Genomic DNA, 19,275 nt, shown 5'->3' on the forward strand with positions numbered 1-19,275 from the left:
AGCCGTTTATTTGTGTCAAAGATAATCTAGTACCAGGATCGTTCAAGAAATGATCAAACAGGACTCAGGAACACAAATCATCCTTGAAAAATATATGAGACATAAATGTCAAAGCCAAATATGAAAAAAGTTTCCATGTGTAGTTGATATTCCTGCAAATTCAGTACAGATCAATGAGAGTTAGTGACAGGAGACAGCAGGACAGAAAGGGGTCGTTGTTCAAAGACATTCCCGTGTTTCTGATCTGTCTAGTTTGGGTCAGTCCACCTGAACCACATTATTTCATTTTCCTTTTTCTGTGCCTCTTCCTTTTTGCTTCAGAAGACAGTAAAGGTAATGCTTTGTAGCAAAGCTCACTTTAAATGTCAGATCACCGCATGTTACTTTGATAAACTCTGACAACTCTATTGACCACAGTTTTTTTCCAGAGGGGTGCAGAATAAAATAGTGGCACTAATATGCAACACCTGTTCCCGTTTGGCATCCGTCACTATATCAAATATACAAACAATGACAGCTGTGGTGATGTGGCCAGGCTCTGGGCTGGGGCGATGCAAAGGACAGAGGCGGGGGTTGTTTCGGGGGTGGAGAGACCCTCTCTGGGTCAGATAGCTGAGAGCAGAGTGCAGTAGCCAGAGCCTGTAATATTTCACATATGCCTTCTGAGGTGCAGCAGGCGCTATCGATTACTTTAATCTTAAGCCGGGGAACCATAAGGAAAAGGGCCTATAGGGCGGCCTGCTTTCAATTACGAGGCCCATAAAGACGTTGAGATAGGAGCTGATGTGATGGATGGTCGCTGAGTTGCCATGATAGGGTCCATGCTTGTGTCTGCTGAAACTCAGGTTTGCTTGTCAGGATCATCATCATCATACAGAGCTTTTAAATCTATGAATGTTATCAAAAAAAAGGGAAAGTGGCTCTTCACAGCAGAGTGGTATTCTCTCTGATAAAATCAACAACCAAAAACTGTGACACTGAAAAACTGAACTATCCCTTCAACACTGTCATGTATTTAGGACAACGCTGATTGAAAACATGGCTACCAACAAAAAAATGTTTTTGCCACATAATAAAAGGCTCACCAAGTACAATCTATAAAGTCTACACTTTGCAAAGAGTAGGTTTTACCACTTAAAACCGCCAACTAAAGTTCTTACACAGCTCACTCTCTCCAAGGATGGGCATTTCAGGCAAAAAAATTACCCAACGATTATTCATGGTCACCAACAGCCTGCCACTCATCGTGAACCTGTTAACAGAGCTACGAAACACTGCTGTTGTGGTGACATCATGCTGTGTTTTATTACTTTGACCTGTCTGTGCTGTAAAATCAAAGGTTTAATAGTGTATGAAAATGTGAACCTACATTGTGGCTCCATACATCCTGATGCACTCAATCCCAGCTCTGCCAGCTCAAAGAATTAAACATTTAACGTTTATGGATGGATGGAAGGAAGACTCAAAAATGGTGCTCAATAACGGGACAAAACCTGAAACCACCGAACACTAACACTTAAAGAGGCATAATGGCAACCTAGCGTAGCAGAGGTGGACACACTTCATTCAGTAAATCAACGTAGCGGCAGCTGTGGCCTTCATAAAAGGGGGAGGAGGCTGGGAAAATAAGCTCGACTCTGGTTGGACAAGAGAGTGATGAAAGCTTGTCAGCCAATGGCAACATCTGAACGTTGCTGGTGTTTGACCAGACCGGCAGTCGATACGCCAATTTTTATCATATTTGCAATACTTTCAACTAAACTGTAAAGATTTGCATCTGGATCAGCAAATAACATTACGAGACATCCATATACACTCGTTTACACCTGATAAAGGTGGTTTAGGGATGTAGTTGCACTTTGCATGGAAACAAGTGATAGCATGCCTCATGCTGGTTCTTAGCGCCAGGGCCGTGCACAGTACATTTAGCTCCGACTGTGTGTCACGCTTCAAAAAACCTGAACTATCACTTTTGGAGGTAAACAGGAACAAGAAAAGACAAGAACAAGAACAAGGGGGGACCTGTGGCTCTTCATCTGATGAAAGGATTAATTCTGGAGGGGTAAAAAAGAAAAAAAAAGGGTGTGGCAACTGAAGCCTGCATTACTGAACTTCACCTCAATTATTTCCACGAAATTGCACAGCATGCATGTGTGAGTCCGTGAGTCACAACAGATTTTAAGAAGTCCTCTGGGGGCACAGGAACAAAAACATCAACTCATACGCCAATTTGTCTGTTAGTCATTCTTGTGTTTGTCTTCTCTATCTCCCGGGATTCAAGACAAGCCCACAAAGCAAAGGACACTTGAAGTACAAGATCAGCTCATTCTCTCTTCCTTCTGGATTTACCGTTTCTGGCAAACTCCCGTTGCTGATCCTTCACTTGCTGACTGGGGGATTTAATTCAAGACGGGGCACGCTGCAATGAATCTGAACTGCAATAACATAAAAAATTTACTTAGGTTTTATTCCTCGCGCCATTAAATTTCAGCGTGCTGGTCATTACACTGACTGGATGTATTTTACCGTAACATTAATGACCTATATTTTATGTGCTCTGAACATCAAAGTTAAGTAAGCATCTAAAAGTATGGTTTACATGTTGTTATACGTCACAATGAATTCTTCATTTAATCTTACATGGGGTGATGAATATGTGACTGTATTATATATAAGGTCGTCACAGTTGCATTAATAAACTGAGGAAATCATATTTATTTATAGTGACAGTTAACAACCTCCATATATGTCATTCATCGTTTTAAATCAATGCTTCACTACATCTTTGGGCAAATTCATTATTTCGCTAATGGTCTGAAATAAATTGAACCTTGCATTATTTTAACTATATAATAACTCATATATAAATACTGTAAAAACAGAGTGAAAAGTTGTTCAAACTTTCTTGTTGCAAGTGAACTATCAGACTAACTTTTTATCATCTTCACAATAGAACCAATCTGGGTCCAACTTTTTTGAATGTTTGCTTGCGTTTAAAAATATATATATTATTATTATTATTATTATTTCTCTGATTTCAGCCTATTTTATGAATACAATATTTTGAGACTATTTTGAGAATACAATAAAACTCAGCGTTCTCAGCAGAGGCTGAACTGTTAGTTTAGAAATGTTAGGGCTTCATAAACAAGGTAATGGTGCAGATACACACCAAAAACAGCGTTAACTGGAACTTCCAGTCTATGGGAGCTTTAATCTAATTTGACTGCAGCAGTGACTGAAGTATATGTGAGGAAGAGGAGGATAATGAGAGAGCAAATTATCTGACTGGGAATAAATCTGCCTCGAGTGAAAAGTCTGTAGTTGACATTGCTCGCAGTCTTTGTTCGGCCTAATTACACCACTGTATTTTAACATTGACAATAATGGTGCTACTTCAAGAGCTCAATAGTTTTCACAGATGGTACTTGGTATAACATGTTTAAGACCCACTGCTATACACCATAACAGCTGAAGCTGATGCAACACCCTTGCTGTTCTGCCTACCTAACCTTTTCCAGTATGAACAAAAGATATATAAGAGTTAAAAACCATCAAGAGTTACAACTAACTGTTTAATGCCAGTTCAATAAGTCTATTCTATCTTTGTTATTGTTGGTTATTTGTGATATTGTCTTAATTGACACACACTTGACAGATGAATGATTCAAAGCTTTAAAAACACTGGAGGTGTACCTTAGAGCAATGTGTTGGTCAACAGATAAAGACAGTTAAATTACTATTTAATACATTTTTTTTTTGTTTGTTTGTTTTTTAAATACAACAAAATGTGTAGAATAATATTCGGCATGAACACTGATCTGGTAACAGTTTTCTTTAGCAGTAAATCTGCTTACAGAGTCAGGCCAGAACAAAAACTTTGAAATCTGAGTCCTGGATTGGATTTCATCCCTATTGAAAGAAAAATATTTATCTGAGACTGATCTAAATCCAAGTTTCTGACAAGCCAGAGAGTGAAAGGCTTTGTCTCCACAGAGCTCGGAGGACATCCCCCTCTCTCTTTCTCCCGCAGTGGCTCTGGACCTGTCAGCACCAAAAAGACACAAATCCATCCTGAGTCGCAATTTGAAGTCTCTACAAAGACAGACAGAGATTAGGCACACTGGTGCCAGGGTGCATGAGATCCACCAGTGTCTCAACATCAAAGAGCACCGAGCAACAGTTTGAATTATAGACAACAAATGTGCAGTCATGCCTTCAGTGGCAACCAAGTCCCGGGCCGATTAACCTCGGTGCCACCCCGAGGAGACATGGAGCAGAGGATCCAGCTCGTAGCAGGGAATGATGGATTACAGCACCAACAACTGCACATCAACAACCGGAACAAAGGTCACACAGGTCCTGCAGCCAGTTGTCATCTCAATACTTCAACTGCAATTCCAGCAAAGGTTACACTAGTTTAAATATCTGCCAGTCTATTCTATCGATTAAAAGTTCAAATTCAAATGTAAATTATTATTATTATTATTATTATTATTGTTTTTAAGTATACAAAAAATGTTCCACTGTGATATTAAATCAAATCGTCAACCTGATAATCAAATCAAATCCAATGAAGGCCAATGAAGGTGCACACCTGTAGGAGGAATTAGTGGGTTCACATCTTATTTTTTAAACTTCTCATCTATGAAGTTGAGTAGATCAATATCTAATGTCCTGCGAGTACAAATGCAGATAGGTCATGCGGGGCTCAAGAAAGCAACCACAAATCTTTTGAGCGCGACTTCATTTTCTCTTTGGGCGCTGGTGCATCTAACATATTGTATGTCTGCACCTTGGACTGTCATCTTCCCTAATGTCTATCTGCAAAGCCTGTGTTTTCCATCCACATTTTCCCAAAGTCTTTGCCTCCGATTGCCTCAAATCCAAACATTATTGTACCCTGCTCCCTGTATGTGTACAGCAGTCATGAGAACAGTGACAAATGAGAAGCAAAAGATGGTAATTCAAGATGGAGAGAAATAGGCCCATAGCGGTGGTGTAGTCTAAGGGTGCAGTCCTTCTTAATTGAAACCTAGTTTGTTTGCTCAGAAAGTCCAGTTCATTTGGGGAGGTGTGAATGCACAACCGAACTCTGATGCGCATCAAAGAAGCAAACTCGTCTCCTTCAGTTAGTCTTGATGTAGCGCTGCCTCAGGCGAGGGGAATACGTTATTCAAATGGTTTGGTCTGAGTCTGGCGGACCTTTAGGTGTGAAAACGACCTAAATGACAAAAGAGACAGGATTTCCGTATACCTACCAAAAAATGCACATCGGTATGAATCTACATAGTTTTTTGCAAACAAAAAGGTAAGGACTTTGGTCATAGAAAACGAGTTTAACATTATTTTTGTAGGTGTTTGCACTGGTTGTCTGGCAACCCATGCCACATGGAGTATGTGCATCTTTTAAATGTGACTAGGGTAGAGTGGGCTGGGATAGACAAGGTTGACTGTGGTACTTAACTAGCACTGCATGCTAAATTACAAGTTCGGTAGATCCAGGCACAGTGTAAACATCATCTCCCTGCATGTTGATAAGGAAACAGAATTAAATGAATTTGTTTTCTTTATCATTTTGAAAAAGTTTTCTGTAAACACGGCATTAAAGCTCACATAGAGTGGTCCTGTTGCACATATATGTTAGTTATGGAGATCTACTTGCATACATTAACTTGTTATTATTGTCAAAACAAGGTAATCAAGCAGATACACACAAAAAAACAGCGTTGATTGGAACTTCCGGTCTAGGTCCGCTTTAAGGATATGTATTCATCCACACTGAACCTTCCCACACTGCTTCTCCAAAACTGGAGAAGATGACACCGAGCATGCACATACGCCATGTGTGCTGTGTACAAACCTTTTTCTAAATAAAATGTATCAAAATATATACACATTACAATGTATTCCATCACAGAAACGAGAGACAGAGTTAACTAAGCCAGGGCGACTGAGGAAAGAAAATAAAATAAATCATAATGTGAACAGACCAAAAACAAGAGGAGGAAGATGACAATAGCGAATGTGAGGGCAAGAGAGTGGTGGGATTATGAGACCATCATTTTCCGAAAGTAACATATTGGTCGTCTACACAAAAACGCAAAGGTGCCATTTTGATTTTCCATTTTGAGTGTTTCAGTGCTCCCACGACACTGTTTATGTGTGGATAAAACACCTCACGATAAAAAGTGTTTCCACCAAGTAGAATAGTTTGGTTTGATACAGTATGGTATGCATCTTTTAGCGTTTCCATCAGAAATAGTAGCAAAGTAACCATCCCCAAACATTCTATTCTTTGGCAGCTGATAAATGTCCCTTCCTCTTTTTTTATAGTTGTCTTTCTCAACAGCCGCAGTCCATTCTCTTACAAATCTTGACGCCTTGTCGAGAAAAACAGCAACAAATTGAGGAGAAAAAAAAGAGCTGCTGGATGACCTACATTGTTCACTGTTGTGTTGTGCTCGATGTCGTCGTTCATTGCGGATGCAGAATCACAGCACATACCCTGCCTACCAAGTAAAGGTACTGTAACGCAAGCCTGAAACAGAGCTTTACCATTCCAAACTGTACTGTACTGTACTGTACTGTACCAAACTGAACTGCACACAACAACACAACATTGTGTTTTTGTGTGTCCTTTGGGGGCACCAGTGCAACCAATGCAAAAAAAAAAAAAGCCCTGTTATAATTTATCACCTTTTTCCATCCAACACAAAAATTTAATTTCATATACTGTTCTTGCATTACCTCACTTTCCTTTGCCACTTAGTGCTCGGGGAACATTTCCCTCAGCTTAACACCAGCAGTTCCAATCAGAGAGGAGTACAGCATATTATCAGCAGATGGACAAAAGACAATTCAGATCAGGGTTATGGCGCAGATGACACATGGGTTTCATTCTGAAGCAGTCGAAATGAATGGACTGATGTCGTCAGCAGAAGGCAATACAGCATTAAAAAAAAACAAAGAAACAATAGATGTTGACATGGAAAATAGAATTTCTGTTAGCTGTTGCTTTCTTCCGAGAGGCTGCATGCTACTGAAGGAAGCTATTGTTTTAGACTGACCGAGGCCACCAGAGCGTCCTAAAAACTTTAAACATCACGAAAACACTGGGTTTCTGTTACTTAAATACTTTGTGTTGCATGGTGACACAAAGATAGCATAGAGACTGATATAGAAACAAAATGACCAGCTAACAAAAGGACAGCTCTATGGGAAAGCTTGTCCAGCTGGAGATGGGCCAAAAAATGAGATGGCAGGCAGCTGTTGAAGCCAGCTGTGTGGAGCCAGTTGTTCATAAGAGCAGGGAGGCCAGGATGGAGGGATTCAGAGACATATGGGATGGAAGGAGGAGGGCACAGATATAACAAGCAGATAAAAATGGTAAGGGGTTGACAAGGAGGGGAAGAAAAATAGAAAAATGTGTGTTAAAAGCAAATGTAAGTGTTCGCTGGGACACAATCAAGGCAGTGGATTTTAGAGTGCAACACATTTATCAGTCTAAATCAGCAGGCCAGACTTGGCTTCGGTCTACGGTGCAGAAAGTGGACAAATGACTGCTCTGTTAAAAAATGGCTCCACTTCCTCACTGCTGCATTTAAAAACAACAACAAATCACACAGCAGATCAATTTTACATTAATAACTGAACCATTTCCTTGAAAAGAATTTGAATAATTGCGTTGCTGAAATGGTATGTTGTACAAGCCATTTGGTATCTAAGCAATAACACTCTCATGGCTAAAAGACCAATATAGTTTGTTGATTTATTTGATAACACGCTTTTTTTTCCCTTTTAAGTCTGTTTAAGTATCTCACTGAGTATTCACTGTGCTAATTGCTGTGTGAAAGCACTCCAGTGGCCCATTAGTGATCAGGGCTTTAATGCTGCTGGTGCATGGCAGCATCATAATTAGGCACATCACCATCCTTGCTTCCTTTCTTTGCTGTAATCACAGTCTAAAAACTAGAGAAAGCACTTCTCCACTAAGGCCGCTCAGTTTCCAACATACACAATTTTATAAATTCTGCCTACATTCCCGGAACATTTCATCAAAATCTTTTTGAGTGTCAAAACAGACAGCGATAAAATGCAACCCTGCAAGAGATTTAAAGATGTAGTTAAAACATTTAACTTTTACATTTAAACCATTGTCAAATGAGCACACTAGTGATTAAGTCTATGAACTACACACAAATCACTCTGTTCACTCTCTTCTCAGTAGTGACGGGAAAATATTTGTGGTGAATTTCGATTAACGTGATAATCCTGAATGGAGAAAAACATGAATATTTCATGTGAATGACTTAAAAACTCTCCAACATACAGTCCTTGTGATTTATTTATTTAATGTGCCACAATAAGAAGCTGCATCTTTCATCATGACTTATGATTTTAGGGAAATTACTTTTCCCTAAAAAATATACATCCTATATGCAATGTTTCAGTACTTAGGGTTTCAAATAGGAAATATACGGCAGCTCAGTGGTAGAGCATGTAGCCTTTTAGTTGGAAGGTTGTGGATTTGATTCCCAGCTCTATATAAATAAAGATAGTTTTTCAGTCATCACAATACTATAGTGAGCCGCAATCATTTTGGTCAGAATAACCGTGGTTGGAAAACTATATAACGTCTTATGATTATTTCTCAGTAAAGCCGTGTTCAGATTTCGTGTTGCCCGGCAACATAACTGCACTGCACTTTGTTTTATGCCAAGATAGACAGAAGCAACAGCAACATAATATTAGTAAAGTGGAATAAACACAAATAGGCTGGAGTTTGACTGAAAACACAAATAAAGTTTCAAAATTTAACTTCACTGCTCAAAACACCCAGTTTAACCAAATAAACGCAACCAGAATCAAACAAACGCTCAGTCAGGTCTGATAGTTTTGCTAAGCAGAGCCTGTTTTCAAATAAAGGACACCGCATACAACAAATGTTACATCATTTCTGTTCATAAGGACCAAACAGAGGCAGAATAATAACATCAACAACAACAATCACCAAACGGTACATACTGCAGCTTTAAATTCACGGCTAATGTTCATAGTACAAAAACACAAAGTCCAAAATAGGGCTGCAATGATTAATTGAATTATTATTATTATTATTATTAATTAAACTATTTTGATGCTCTGGTTTCTTTGTTTGCTCCATTTTACAAAGAAATTTAATAATTTTGGTTTGTTGACAAAACAAGGTATTTGAGAAGATCATCATTTTAACATTTGGGAAACGATAAATTGAGAAAATAGTCACAAGATTAATAGATTATGAAAATAATCATGAGTTGCAGCTCTGGTCCAAAATAGATCTAAGAATATCAGCATTAAAAAGCTAAATGTCCAGTAATCCTGTCCAATATCCAGTGTACTACTGTCACAGGGAGAATAAGACATCCAGCATGACATCTTAACAGGGCATCTCACAGGAAAGCCTATAAACGTGCAGATGACCACAAAGCCTATGTTGGGGCAGCTAAAGAGTGCCCCCTGGTGGCCTCAACTGAAAGAGACATGCAACTTCAAGATGATTCAGACAGAGTCAGAGGCAAAGCCCAGCAGCAGCTATACAAAACAAATACATGCAACTGTTTGTCACTACTAATTTGTCATAACCGCACATTCATCTAACCCTGCTGCTTCCAGCACATGGCTAAAACTGGTAAGTGTGTAATTTGTCTGTGTGTGTTGCTCCAACTCTTGTACACTTCTTTTAGAAACTGATGTGGGAAGCATCCTTTGTGGTCATGGGTGTGTGTTTCTCTGTGTGTCGCATATTAACTTGAGACATGGGTGGATGTGACTGTGGGAAATGTTTGTTCTGGATACTCACTGTAAATTCTTGAGATGAGTTCCAGACGACGATGTGTTTCCAGACAATGATGATGAAGACACCTGTCGGCCTCCGAGAAGTGCTGATAAGAAAGAAACATTGAGAAATAATGTTAAGCAGAGTATCCAATAACAGGCTTCAATTCTCTCATGAAAGTGTGGATGAACAGAGACTTGTTGACAAGTTATTTGTTTTATCCGAGGCCTACATTAAAGAAACAGAACACGATTTGTGGACTTGGCTTGTGGAGTTTCAGAATAAAACAAACACAAAGAGATTTCCACTTGTTTTTAAATAAACAGATTCCTAAAACTGAAGGAATATTGTTGCACTGGCATCTTTATTGAGGAAGCTGCAAGAGAGTTAAAAAAAAAAAAAAAATTCAACCATCGTTAATATTAACAATTCCATGTAAGAGAAAAATTGTGACCCACATATTTAAGCTGTGTTTTCATTTCATTTTACAACGTATTCCTAAAGACTTTTTTTTACCTCGAGACCTTCTGGTCACGTTCATATGATGTTGAGAAGCTATAAGCAGAGGATTAAGTTTGCTAATGCTCCTGAGAGAAACATGTAAACAACAAAGTATCAACACAAAGTCCAAACACATGGCTGGGGAATTTAAGTGCTACTTCTTTCCATGAATACTATATTGCTCCATTTCTGTAAAACCTCTTAATCTACTTTGACTGACATTGCAGTATTTTAATATGCCGTTTGCAGTGACAGAATGTGTAAACGATCAATCAATTCATATCACAAAACTGACTTCATTACTGGCAATGAGGTATACTTGGAAGCTATGAACAAATATTAGGCACTACTGTTAGTGTTAAATCTCTTAGATTCAAGAGTGTTTGGAGACAAACTGGACAATTTGTATGGAGACTGGATTAACTGATGAGAATAAGGTGAGGTAATGAAAATATAATTACAAAAATGATTGAGGGGGAATCATAGTCGAGATTTTCTTTTAGAGACTGGGAGGACCAAAACACATTAATAATTAAACGCTATGGGTTTGATTAAGCTAATATTATTATTTTATTAGTTCTTTAATACTTTTTATTTCTATTTACTGCTTGCAATTTATGGACAAGATGGTGAACTCTTGAACTGTATATAAAACTGGGTCACAAAATAAGTTTGCTGAAATTGTTTAAGCCTTTAACTTAAGATGTATTCAATAAATATTGTAATTAATCACATATACATGTTTATCTATTGGTAGTGGCTGATTTACCAAATCAGAATTATAAAACATGGCAGTGATAGTAGGCACAAATGTTATGTTATGTTATATTATGAACCAATTTGATCTGCTGTCGTGATTTACATTGTGAATTGGGACGCAATGGTTTGTCATGTTTAAAAAGTGGGTCCCCATATAAAAAGGATGGATAACACTGGTGTATGCCGATGAGATGTCTTTATATAAATTTAACTGCAAACAGATATTTACAGTAATAAACACTGAAGTGAATTATTAGCTGGTAAGTGTTGTACAGATCACTGCTTCAGTATTAGTGATTTATCAGAGACTCCCTGATGGACACAGCTCCCACTGCCACAAACACTTTTTTTCTTTCTTTTAAATCCAGGTACATAACATTTATTTTCTCAATTGTGTTTTATATCTAATGCTGCCACGATCATATTTTGTTTCTTTTTTTATCTAACTTTTTGTTATATTTCTCTCTTTTTATGATTCTGTGTCTGTTATTTTGGTGTTCACATACATTGAATTGCCCTTGTATGTGTATGAAATGTGCTATACAAATAAATACATAAAACTGCCTTTAAACATCAATATGTAAAAACACATCAATCAAAAATTATCAAATTAAACAAAATACAATTAAAAACAATGGGTGTAATTAATATAAAAATGTAGAAGTATGAGAACAACAACAACAACATCACAATACAATAGAACAAAGGTTACTCTATAATTAAACAATGGTAGCAATACATTTAAGTCATATTAACAGGGGTAAGTTTAAAAAAAATCCCAGCATACATTAATTGGTGTCCTGCTGAAGTTTGCCTTACAATAGTTGTGACAACCTAACAACACAAAACGGACAAACACTCATTAATTGTACACGTTGTATTTACTCGCACGAAGCTAAATAACGGAGTTGTGTCAGTTTGAAGGAAAAACGCCTGAAGCACAAACAGCGAAAGATGGCGTTATCGTTCCTGCTTCGGCCTTATGTCACATCACAGCTGACCCTATCAATACACGAGCTCCGGGAGGATGTGTGAAGCCGCACAGCGTCTGCGAGACGACGCTGCTTTCTGGCCGCAGGCGCTGAAAACAAACTGCTGAGATTTTTAGCTTCCATTTTCCGCTTTTTTAAAAAAAAAACACAAACCGAGGCTGCTGTTTGCTCTCGCTCGGCTAGCTAAGTTCACGTTAGCTGCTGCACTGGCGTACGCTGCCGCTGTTAGCCAGCAGCTAACCTCCCTGACCAAAACAGCTGGCTAAACAACAGCACTCGCTCACTTTGTTTCTATGTTGTCCTTTTGTTTGTTTGTTTGTTTGTTTTTTTACAAACAAGCTGCTGCACACATACACACATGAGCGACACACTATACCGGCGTGAAGGCAATAGCACACAGTGAACACTTACTGGGTTAAAGAGAAGTCTCCCTGCTCTTCTACTATAGTTTCTGGCTGCTGCTGGTACATTCACTACACAAGCATCACACCATGTTGAGTGGGCAGCTGCGCACTGACGACGTGTTTGCACTCCACAGTACGCACGCACACACGCGCGCGCACACACACACGCGCGCGCACACACACAAACACACAAACACACTGAGAATCTAGTCTGGTCAAAAAAAAGTCCCATTTTTACAAAAAAAACAACAGTTCAGTAGAGGTGGGCGATGTGATCTTAAAATGATATTGATGATATTCCATCATGATATCACAATAATAATTATTTCGTCATTACATTTTCTCTGATTTTCGAATATAATATCACAGTAAATCTATTAATTAATAGCAAAAACATTACAGAAATAAGTAATTATATCTTGATATTAAGTGGCTGGCTGCATGAAATTGAGGGTCCACAAGTTTAAGACCTCTAATTTAGAATGCACAATATAATAAAGGTTAGAGTAATTTTTTTTTTTTTTATTAAATGTAATATATGCAATAACAGTTAATAACAAATAATACCGCACACACAATGAATGAGTTTATAATAAGAGTAGAGTAGCAAACCAAAGGAAGTCGTATAATCTATGTCTACATATATTTTGTTGAACTGCAACTTTTTCGATTAATTTGTCCATTATTGCTATTTTGCTTATTAGATTAGCGGTTTGAGTCATAAAATGGTGGAGAAATATGGATTAGTGTTTCCCAAATGGAAAGGGAACAAACAAAGCAGCAACTATTCACAATTAATAGGATGAACAAAACAAAAAAATACACTCAAACTCATTACTTTATCAAAATACTGTAGTTGGAGTTTAATAATTGATTAGTAATCAATTATTACTTTGCCGCCCTAATGTTCTGTCCTTAAATGAGTTAAATGTAAGTTAATGTATGGTAAAATTCAATACTGAGAAATGCTGACACATATATAAAGCCTTGTGTACCACGGGCTGCAGTGTTTTCAGAATGTTTACCAATTATTCCTTGAAATCTATCAGATTTGAATGAACTAGGATGTAGGCATGAATTCCCTTGTTAATAACATGGTTTTTTTCTTGTCTGTATAGAGTTACTGTGTTCACCATGAAACAGTGTACTACAAACTCACATTCTGTGACCTATATCTGTTTTGCATCAGGCTGTGAACGCGTGTAACTCAAATATAGGTCCACTATAAAATGTATTCACACTCCACAGAGACAGCACTCTATAATGCTGCGTATGTGTATGTGTGTGTATCCAGTCATCATAGTTTACTGTGTAACACTCTGTATTCCTGTGAGAATCCACAGCCTCAAGGCCCAAAGAAGAAAATAAAGAGATAATATATCACACTGCAGCAACAATGTTTGCATTGATGAAGCCGTATAAAAGCTTTGGATGCAGCTCAAGTTCAATGAATAGACAATGACGTTAATTTTAAATGTATTATCTCCCTGCAGGCCAACAAGACGAAGAAATTACAAAAACTCCTTTATTTGCAGTATTCCTTATTATTTTTTTTCTCTGCTTCTTAATAAATTATTACTCTTGCAAACCTATACCCACAACCAGGGGGAGAAATATAAACCACCAACTTTTCATATAATATTGGTAGCAATTTAAGCATCCAGTGCGGATCTAGATATTATTATTATTATTATTATAAATATGCAATCATTTCTTCACAATAATTGTTTTGAATTGAAAGCACAGCCCTAACATTAGCATTTATCACTGTGAGCAATGGAAAAAAGGTGTAAACACTTGTTTGTTTACTGTGTCTAAAGGCCTTTGAATATAAATATATAACTGTGCTGCTGTCCTACACACTCATTACACTGACTTATGCTGATTTAACTGTCAAAATCCATATTAAATGTATGTAATGAATGAGTCCAGACAGGACAGACAAACACGAGATCACAAGCATGTCGAGTCCAAATCCTGGATGAATTGTCAGGGACGATAGTCGTCACATGGGGGCAGTGTGACTGCTACTGCTGTACAGTGAATTGCACAGATTCTGCATAGCAGCATTCACACGTCATCTACAGAAGTGTGTGGTGCTCCATTCTAAGTGGACGCTATAGTGCATCTCGGGTGGCAGACTGTAAATATGGCATCATTAGCACCTTTTTTGAGCACTGTGAGTCCACAATGCATTATGCATGACTGTGAGGTCGCAGACGCCTGCTTTAACAGCATTAATATTAATCAGATTCTGCTGTGCAGTACCAATGCTTTTTTTTGCTTTTTTTTTAAACAGGTCTCACCACTGACAGTCTGTTGTTCAAAAGCTCTTTGTCTGTAGTTATAGGAGAGCAGAGCATTTGTCCCTTACTTTTGTCCTGCTTTTCTCAGCATCAGGGGCGGCCCAAGCGGGCCCGAGGCTGAATTTGATTCAGGGCTCCCCTCTCACCACCTAGGAGTCGACTATTACTGGTAGAAATTCATTCATTAAGTACAATCACATGGCCTTGTTTTAATTTGCACTTTCATATTCAAAGGGAAACACTAAGTGTGGTGATACTGGACACAAATTTTAAAAAAAGTATGATGAACACTATTCAGAAATATAAATGTACCTAAAGATATCTTGAACTATTCTTCTTCTTTTTAATATTAGTATGCTTATGCCTCAGGCCGGCTCTGCCCTGCATCACCTTTGACATTTCTCAGAAAAACATTTATTTAATTCAGATTTACCTGGCCCAAAATAAGCCTTTTAGCTCAATTAGTATAAATATTGTGTTTAAAAATAACAGACAGTTTAGAGACAAAATGGGCAACAGCAAGTCTCTGGTGTAATAATATTTACAGCACCTTTGCAGAGGCAAAGCAGGTGTGCGCTGAAATGAAGCAAAAACAGCACAGCATAACAAGTATTAATGGTGAACTTACATGGGCTGTGGTTTTCAGTTGTTGTGCATGCTAAACAAGACACATGCACCCATTTATGCTCCAGAATAAAGCCTTCTCTAAGCTCTCCTTGTGGCTGTGCGTCATCTTTCACACAGCTGAGCTCATAGCCTGGTCCAGCAAAACTGAGAAGAAAAAAAATCACAAATGTATTGGTGACTTATGTCCCTACCCTTCATTCCGTGGGTAAATGAATTGATTTAGTTTCAGGTTTAATTAATTAAATGACAAAATAGTGATAATAATAATAATGAGCTTTACTAAGAATGTTCACATATACCTATATGATGATACATATTCATTATTCATTATTCATTATCTCCCTAAAAAGAGCTGAGAATGATAGACTTAGTTCTGTGAAACTTTGTTTTCACTCAACACAACAACAAGCAAAACAAACAGAATTTGGATTGAACAGTTAATGACATTGTGGTTACTGATGTATGTGTCTTACATCATAGACAGTCCTGTTCCTTGTCATAGCTCAGGGGTTCTCAAAGTTTTGATACCTGAAGGCCAATTTAGGAACCCAACATTGGACTGAGGGTCGCCAAAGGGAAAAAACCAGAAAGAAATCCCATTTGTAATAATTTTAATGACCAGATTGCCGTTCTACAGTTTAGCGTTAAGTAATATAAGTGTTACCATAATGTAATTTAAGCATGAATATAATAACGCTTTATAATTTACAGGGTAATTACCCAGTAATTTGGCCATTGTTCTTACCTTCCAATTACAGGTTTATACCAAGTAACACATTTCGGTTACCATATATTTACTGGGTAAATAGCTAGTAATTAGGGGCTGTAGCTATCTGCTTATTACCAGTTTATAACCCAATAATAAACTAAAATTCACCATATAGAAACCAGGTAAATACCCGGTATTTTTGTTTACACTTATTGGTCTGTACCCAGTAATGTCCAATAAACATTTAACAAGCTTAGTAGCTCCTGAATTAAAACTATCAACTGTAATTCATTGCGGGCCACCAGAAATGTTTCTGCGGACCGCCATTGGCCCCCGGGCCGCACTTTGAGAACCAATGTCATAGCTGAATGACTTTACTTTTTTATTTGCGTGTATGAGTGTATTTATGTACATTCACTGTAGTTTCGTGTGCCTCTTATTGACAACAGAGAAAAAAAAAGAAAACTTGCAGCGATGAGAACGCCAGGGCTGCAGCGGCAGGACCAGCGGCAGGACCAGCGGCAGAGGCAGCGGCGGCAGCAGCAGCTGTATCATGGAGAGGAGCAGTCAGCCCACGGCGCTGTGGCCACATTAAAAACTGCATCGCCTTTTGAGACAACTGTAGCTCTGAGAGCCGTCGGCTCATCCTCGCACTGCTCTGTGGGACTTGTAGTTGTCGGCGTGTAGAGCGCCGCCGCGTGGAGGAGGCCGTTGTGGGAGTGAAACTACAGTTCCCTCAGAGCTACTCGGAGGTGTTAGTTGTCAATATGGCTGTTGTCAGACAGACAAAGCGGAGAGGCAAATAATTCGCCTCTGATTAGAAAACCTTGGTGAAGGGTCGGACAGGACAGCGTTCCTCCAATTGCCTCGCTGTTCGGCTGCAGCAGAAGACACAGCGACTCTTTGCTCGAGTTGCAAAGTTAAATGGTTGAGCGGACGATTTGAACCGAGGTAAGTTCTGTACTTAGCACTCTCCCGCGCCGAAAGTGATGTTATTAATATCAAACGCTCGCTAGCCAGCGACGACGGCTAACGACAGCTACTATCAAGCGTCGGAACGGCTAGCATGTTATGCTAATCACCCAACGCTAACCATAATAGCCCGTGTGAAGTTAATAGCCGTCCTGTCTGTGACACCAACGGATTGTTGTCAGTGTAAAGTCAGCAGCAGCGGTGCTGAGGCAGATGAGGATACTGTTCCATGTTCGAGGAGGGATGTTAAGTGGCTGCTTTGACAATACACTGGGCATTGTCCGTCTGCCACAGTGACGCTAACATTAGCTTCGCGGGCAAAGGGCGTGATAGGTTGGCATCACCAGCAGCGCTTCGCCCGCAGCGCGGACGCGTTTTGTGGTGCTCTCTGTCTGCAGGCCCTGCAGTCAGCAGTACAACACAGACACATGGAACACATTTACCAAGCATCACGGTCAATTTTAGGACCAAGGGAATACAGTCAAATCTGGTGTAAGGTGATAGCCCAGAGTTGGAAGATGAAGAATGCAAGGTATACTTTATTACGCAGTACTTGTAACAGCAGTTTCGCTTATGACACCAACAGTGTCTGCAAACTACTCTGAACAATTCTTTCAGCAGTGAAGCTAAGAACTGTACCGTTGTTGGCATGTATCAAATAACATGTACTATGACAAAAGCACAAAGTAAGTACAGCAATAAAGCATGCTGGTAAACTCCGCCCACATTCTCCCTGATGTGTGCGTGCATGCTGTGTTTCATCTTTTTTTGCCTGCATGGAGAACAATCCAACTCTGCAGGTGAATGTATTCCTCTGAGGTCTTTGAACACGTTTGGACTATTTTGAAGTCGCAATCAAACATGCTGAGGATTTGCTTCCTTTGCTATTGTTTTTATTTATATAGAAAACGAAGGATTTAAACCCCTCTTCATCTTGGTTCCACCACTGTCCAGCCTGTGTTATTATCAGTCTATAACATGTCTTTATGTCAGAGGTTAACCCCTCAACTCCCGCTTTGTGTTTCAACCAGTTAAACAACCCCAAGTGAATAGTTAACTTGGTAAATAGCGAAACTAGGTGGGTAATGATTTATTTGCTGCATAGTTTAGCAGCTAACACATAATCTACATAGTCTACATACTGGACAATGCACAATGTTATTAGGCATTGTGATAAAAAGCATATTCAATAAGTTGGTTGCGCTTGATTTACCTTATCGGGATGATTGTGCTAGGGAAAAGTCATGTATGTTTTGCGTTAGTGACTAACATGGTTGAGTCTGCACCTCTGCAGTTATTCCAGGATTTAATAATTAAAGCTGATTCCTATCTAGAGCTTGTTGTTCACTTTTATGTTAATGTTATTTATAAAAATGTATCCTTTGTGGCATGTGTTTGAAAATATTCTAACTCTAACATTAGTAACACGAGTTAATTACTAAATATCTGAAAGCATATTAAGGTAGATTACAGACAGAAGGCCCCGCCCTTTTACTTTCAGAAAATTCTCAAAACAATACTAAATATCTTTCTTTGAACAATATTGCAAGAATTGCACACAATTGACAATAACGTAATATATGAAAACAATTCCATTGACATGCTTGGTGCATTTGCAGTGTGTTCAAGTCAGTAATGCGAACCAAGAGATGCAGTGATGTGTGGCTGATCTCTATCTCTGGCATGCGACACAAAGCTTTGTGGTCTTAACTGGGCTTGATAATCATTTACAGCTACGGTAGTGTTCCATAAGAATTTGTAATGACAGCTTAAGAGACAAGTTAATGTTCACCTTTGTTACAAAGTAAACTTGTGGTATGAAAGTGATGTATTTCAGTGCTGACCTAAAGTGACTTTTCTCTGTAACTGTCTGAAATATGGGTAATTGTCCATCTTTTGAAGGCAGGCGATACAGATCTGTAAAGGCTGATGCACCACATTCATATTGCTTTCCTTTAAAATAACCTTAAAACAGTTTATACACACAACTCTTTTTTTGGTTCCACCTGTCCTTCGCACAGTTTTGAACACAAATGTATAAGGAATGCGGATGACCCTTTCAATCCATTTATCATATCAGCATAGGTCGGGCAGGCACAGACGATGGAAAATCTGCCGCAGTCTGATTCCAGTTGCATTGATTTTGAGCACAGCAAATTGCTTATGAAAAACATACAGCGTGGGT

The sequence above is a fragment of the Microchirus variegatus genome, assembly GCF_963457635.1.
Source record: "Microchirus variegatus genome assembly, chromosome: 12".
In the NCBI taxonomy this organism is placed as follows: Eukaryota; Metazoa; Chordata; class Actinopteri; order Pleuronectiformes; family Soleidae; genus Microchirus; species Microchirus variegatus.